Raw genomic sequence first — 6,035 nt, forward strand, 5'->3', positions numbered from 1 at the left:
CATTCAGCAACTATTTATTAGTACCTACTATGTACCAATCACTGTTATAGGTGCTGGGGAAAAAGCAGTAAAATAAGAAACATAAACATCTGGATCCTGCTAGAACTCACATTCTAGCAGGGTTCCTGTCACTCAGGCCCCAAGGGAGCTGGCCCCAGCAGACTCCCTCCCTGGTACCTGCGTGGCACCTCTCCCCTGGCAGCATCAGATCTCAGCACCATTGCCCAGAACCCCCATCCCACCTGGCAAATCACCTTGCTGCTTCCCTGGGATCCTGGCAGCTGGGCCTGCACAGCAGGGCCTCTGCGGCAGTTGCTTGCTGTGACTTGTCGATGGCTCCCTGGCAGGGTGAAGGGGCCGTCCCTCCTACCTAGAGCCACCGAGTGCCTCGAGCACTCCTGCTCCGCAGATACCACTGAGCAGAGCTCTGCCAGGGTTGGTACTGCCCTTCACAGTGATTGAGTTCTTGCCCCTCCCATGCCTCCCCTACCCCTTCCCCTCGCTCTCCCCTCTGTCCTGGGGAAAGCTTCTCTCCTCTCTTGGCCAGTATCAAGGATACTGTTGCAGTGGTCACTAGGAGGGGCCATTCTGGACTTTGGAGGAACAACTCTGAGTCCAAATATAATCACACTTACAATTCTTAGACCACGGATCCCAACTTATAATTGGAACACACGGTCCCTGCAACCCACAGTTGTTTCTTGCATCCCTTTCCTACTCAATTTCTGGCTTGGCTGCATGGTGAGCTCCTATTTATCCTTCAAGATCCAACTCCACAGAACCTTCCTTCTGATCTCTTCCAGATAGTCATTCCCTCCTCTACCAGGACATGTGGTCCATGGCTGGTATTTATTAATCTGTGTGGTTGCCCTTCTGCCCCTCTAGACTGAGGGGCACGGATGGGAGGACATGACGTCTTATCTAGTTCTGCACTTGTCGCTCTCATCACCACACCAGGCAGGTAACGGATGTAAGACATGGTTGTCAAACATCATGGGCTACTTTGGCTTACTCTTTTATTTTAAATGGAAGTATAGTTGATTTACAGAATCAACTGTCCTTGGCAGAAGCAGGGCTCCAGTGCAGGAGAGGAGAGGCCAGCCCCTGCTCCCCTCAGTTCACCAGGGAGGCGCTTCCTGCAGATGCTACTTAGGCTGCCCAGGCAGCCCGGATTGTCCCCCAGCCGATCAATCACACAGATATTACTTATAAGGCCCATATAGCATCTTGAAAGGAAAATCGTTGTTGTTATGATTTATTAATAACCACTGTTCCTGTCTTCAGCATCTCCTTGAATCAAGCCATGTAAATATTCCAGTTCTGTAAACATTTAAGCCCAGATTTCAACTCAAACAGCTCTGACCTTCTAAGGCTCCAGAACTAAAGGGAGTTTCTGGCCTAGGAACAGGCCAGTGACCTGGGGAGGAGGAGGGTGCTCTTTGTCCTCCTCAAAGTCAAGTTCTTCGGCTCACAAGCACAATCATTCATTCACTCGTTCATTCATCCATGCCTTCCAAGTCTGCGGAGCTCCTCCAGGTATGGGGCAGAACCCCACGTTGTTTGTGTTCCCCCAGAGCCCCAAGGCTGGCAGGAGAAATAACATAAAAAGAAGAGCCACACAGAGATGGAAGAGCCACAGGCCACGTGGACAGGCAAAGGCTGCAGACACTTAAATGAAGGTGCACCTTTCCGCTGTAGACATTTGCAGAGCCACCCAGAGGAGGAGCGCCTAGGCTGAGCCTTGAAGGATGACCAGAGTTTGGGCCCACCTCAGGGGAGGGGCACTCCAATTTGCAAGGAAGGAACAGAAGTAGCATTTGCTACCTCTTGGCTCAGATCAACGAGTGTGCCGGGTTGATGCGGTCACCTATTCGCAGTGACAAGCATCTCCTGAGAGGATGGACCACACTCCCAGTCTCTCTTTCCTTACCCCCCAGTCCCTGCCAACCCCTTGCATTTGGAGGTTTTGTCCTCTCCTGGAAACTGCTCTGATGAAATCCGACAGTCTGGTTCTGATTCTCAGCCTCGGAGACCCTTTGGTGCTCAGGCACATTGATTACCCTCTTCCTGGAGCTCCTCCTTCCTCCCCCGCTGCAGAGCCCAACCGCCTGGTACACCCACGTCTCTTTACCACTTGCCCAGCCCGTTCTGGCCTCAGTGCCTCCTGTTCTCCCCGAAAGTCCTGCTGTTGCCCAGGGCTGCCCCAGCTGCCCTCCATTCCATCATGAGTCCACGTCTTTATTTCTGCCCAGACCTTTCTCTGAAACTTCAGGCTCACGTTAAACCATCTCCATGGGGGACATCTCCATAGGGATGGTTCATGGTCGCCTGTGCCCATGTTCAAATTCAACTGCCTACTTACATCTCCCAAGCCTGCTCCCCACCCCCTGCTCACCAAGGGCTCATGACTGGGACCGGCCAATCTTGACAGCTTGGAGTTGTTTTGACAAACCCCTCCCCATCAAGTCCCACGGCCAATTAGTGTGCAAATTCTGAAGATTCTCTCTTTGCACTCTTTCTTTCTTTTCTTTTTCTTTTTTTTTTTGCAGTACGCGGGCCTCTCACTGCTGTGGCCTCTCCCGTTGCGGAGCACAGGCTCTGGACGCGCAGGCTCAGCGGCCATGGCTCACGGGCCCAGCCGCTCCGCGGCATGTGGGATCTTCCCGGACCGGGGCACGAACCCACATCCCCTGCATCGGCAGGCGGACTCGCAACCACTGCGCCACCAGGGAAGCCCTGCACTCTTCTTTCTTTTCATTTCTGTTTTACGGAATCAATTCGAATTCTTATCATCCCTCGCCTGGACGCCTTGCTCTTGCTCCCTGCCCTCTGCTGGAGTCTCCAGAAGAGATACGCAGCTGCCGAGGAAATCTTTCTAAACGCAGATATAATCAGCTTTTACTCCTTTTCTCCACAGTAGTTAGGGTATTTATCAATTACGTGCAGAGTAAAATCCAACCCCAGCCTGGCCGTCACGATCCTTCACGGGACAGCGCCACCCGTGCCTAACCATGCACCTCCCCGTCAGCCCAGGGCTAACGGCTGCCGAAGGTGCCTGCATATTACGCCTACCTGGGACCTTAGGAGATCCGGTCTCCAGGTTTGTTGAAACACAACTTCCGGGGGAAGGACCTGGAATCTGGACGTTGAAGCAGCCCAGGTGATTCCAATAATCGCTGCCCTGGAGTCTAGTCACACTGGACAACTCCCCAGTGTAATGCCCTTTTGCTCATCTTCACTGTCAAAGTCCTACTTTCCACTCAACATTTGGGTCCCGTTGCACCTCCTTCATGCAGCTCTTCCCAAGAGTCACTCCACTAAAATTAGTCTCTTTCTTTTCACTTCAATTTCACCTTTAGAATAGTGTGAATAACAGTCTGGTGTATAGTATTGTTTGCGCAGTGCATGTATCTACCTCTCCCCAAAACTGAGGGCCACGGAGAGCTAGGGGGTCCAACTCCCTCCTGGGAAAAATCTGTGTGCATGAGTGTGTGTTTTTTTCTAGTATGTAAGTATGTATGTGCCTGAGTGTGTAAGAGTATGTGCATGTGTGAGTGTGCATGTGTGTGCTTGCAAGCATATATGCTTGTGAATGTGTGTGTGCATGCTGCAGTGTGCAAGAGTGTGTGCACACATGTGTGTGTCATTGTGAGTGTACAATGAGGGTATGTTTGTAAGTATGTCTGAGAGTGTGGGTGCATGGATATGTGTGAATGTGTATGAGTGTGAGTGCGTTTGCAAGCTTGTGAGGTGTGTGAGCGCATGCCTGTTTGGAGCAATCCTAAACTCAGAATCTGGGGTCTCGGTCCAGGCAGTCAGTTCTGAGCAAGGAGACCCTGAGCCCAGGGCCTGCAGACTCATCCAGGAGCCCTGGAGGCCTGAGATCCTTACTTGGAAGCCAGGCTGTTGGAAAACTGGGAAAGCTGACAGGACAAGCCAGGGGAGGAGAGACAGAGGGTAGAGGCTGGGGGTGAGTCTCTGGGAGGGTGGAGAGGAGGGGCCACCCTGAGAGGCATTTAGGAGGTCGGGCTGATGACTGATGGCATGGAAAGGGGGACAGGCCAGCAGTCAAGGAGGGGCAGCAAGATGGTGCACATGTTAGATTTTGCAGTCTCTCTGACATCCAAGAGGATGGGTCCAGGGGAAATGTGACGCGGGGGAGGGAGCCAGCTCAGGAGAGAGGTGCTGCAGGTCAGTGCCCAGCACACAGGAAGCACTCAGTCAGGATCTGCTGAATGACACCGCGCTAAAAACCTTCATGAATTGCTCATCTAATGCTTACAACAAGTGTTCTTCAGCCACCGGGGTCGCACCACGCATAAGTGGCACAGCCTGTTTGTGAATCCAAATTCTCCCTCCTTCAGGGCCTGCTCGGGTGGTGATGGGGGCTTAGCTTGGAACAGCCGCTGGGTGTTGGTAGACTCGGCCCTCCTTGCATTAGCACTGGGCTGGCCTTCCTAGAAATGCTGGCCCAGGAGGGGTGAAAATGGGAGAAAGAAGGAACACGATGGGTGGACAGGTGAGGGTAGGGTGGGTGGCAGTGGAAGGGACGGACATGCCTAAGTGCCTGCAAGGGCCAGAGTTGGGGGTGGGAGCCCAGCAGCTGACATGAGTAATTTCACTTATTCCTCAGAATAATCCTGAGATCTCAGATGTTCTGACTGAGACTCAGAGGAAGAAAGCTGAAGGTTACACAACGATGTTGTTATGTGGCGAAGCCAGGATTCAAAGCAATCCTTTGAATCCTGCTGGTCAGTGCTGGTCACCGAGGATGCTACAATCCTTCCCCAGCAAAACCGAGACTGAGCGGGGCCCTAAGTGCCTCAGCTCAGAGATGCCAGGAAGGGAGGAGAAAAGCAGCCTGCACAGGAGTGCGCCCAGGTGTCCGCAAGGTGACAGAGGCTGCCAGGGATGACAGCAACAGTCACTCCAACTCAGAAGGTCAGAACCCTGGGTGGAGGAAATGGAATGCAAGGACCCAAAGGTTCATTCATTATCATAGAAGGACAAAGGCCTATGCAGGCAGTATCAAAGTGCAGGGCCAACCGTGATTTTTTTTTTTTTTTTTTTTTTTGCCTCATTGTGTGGCTTGCAGGATCTTAGTTCCCCAACCAGGGATTGAACCAGGGCCACAGCAGTGAGAGCGCCGAGTCCTAACCACTGGACTGCCAGGGAACTCCCATGCCCTTTTCCTATCAAGCGTAAAAAATTATTTTACCGGTTTTTTTTTTTTTTTTTTTTTGGCCTCATTGTGTGGCTTGCAGGATCTTAGTTCCCCAACCAGGGATTGAACCAGGGCCACAGCAGTGAGAGCGCCGAGTCCTAACCACTGGACTGCCAGGGAACTCCCATGCCCTTTTCCTATCAAGCGTAAAAAATTATTTTTTAACATCTTTGTTGGAGTATAATTGCTTTACAGTGTTGTGTTAGTTTCTGCTGTATAACAAAGTGAATCAGCTATATGCATATGTATAACCCCATATCCCATCCCTCTTGTGTCTCCCTCCCACCCTCCTTATCCCACCCCTCTAGGTGGTCACAAAGCACGGAGCTGCTCTCCCTGTGCTACGCAGCTGCTTCCCACTAGCTATCTAGTTTACGTTCGGTAGTGTATATATGTCAATGCTACTCTCTCACTTCATCCCAGCTTACCCTTCCCCCTTGCCGTGTCCGCAAGTCCATTCTCTATGTCTATGTCTTTATTCCTGTCAAGCCCCTAGGTTCATCAGAACCTTTTTTTTTTTTTTTTAGATTCCATACATAGGTGTTAGCATACAGTATTTTTCTCTTTCTGACTTACTTCACTCTGTATGACAGACTCTAGGTCCATCCACCTCACTACAAATGACTCAATTGCATTTCTTTTTTTTTTTTTGCTTTTGTAATTATAATTGCGTTTCTTTTTATGGCTGAGTAATATTCCATTGTATAAATGTGCCACATTTTCTTTATCCATTCATCTGTCAATGGACACTTAGGTTGCTTCCATGTCCTGGCTATTGTAAATAGTGCTGCAATGAACATTGTGGTACATG

General features: G+C 50.9%; 1 protein-coding gene across 2 annotated transcripts in view; it reads right to left on the bottom strand.

Moving 5' to 3' along the window:
- The window catches only part of ARHGAP22 (Rho GTPase activating protein 22), a 173,556-nt gene that overhangs the window by 149,614 nt on the left and 17,907 nt on the right, over nt 1-6,035 (bottom strand). The gene's annotated exons all lie outside the window — the stretch shown is intronic.

The sequence above is a fragment of the Lipotes vexillifer genome, unplaced genomic scaffold (assembly GCF_000442215.2).
Source record: "Lipotes vexillifer unplaced genomic scaffold, Lipotes_vexillifer_v1.1 scaffold1143, whole genome shotgun sequence".
NCBI classification, from domain to species: domain Eukaryota; kingdom Metazoa; phylum Chordata; class Mammalia; order Artiodactyla; family Lipotidae; genus Lipotes; species Lipotes vexillifer.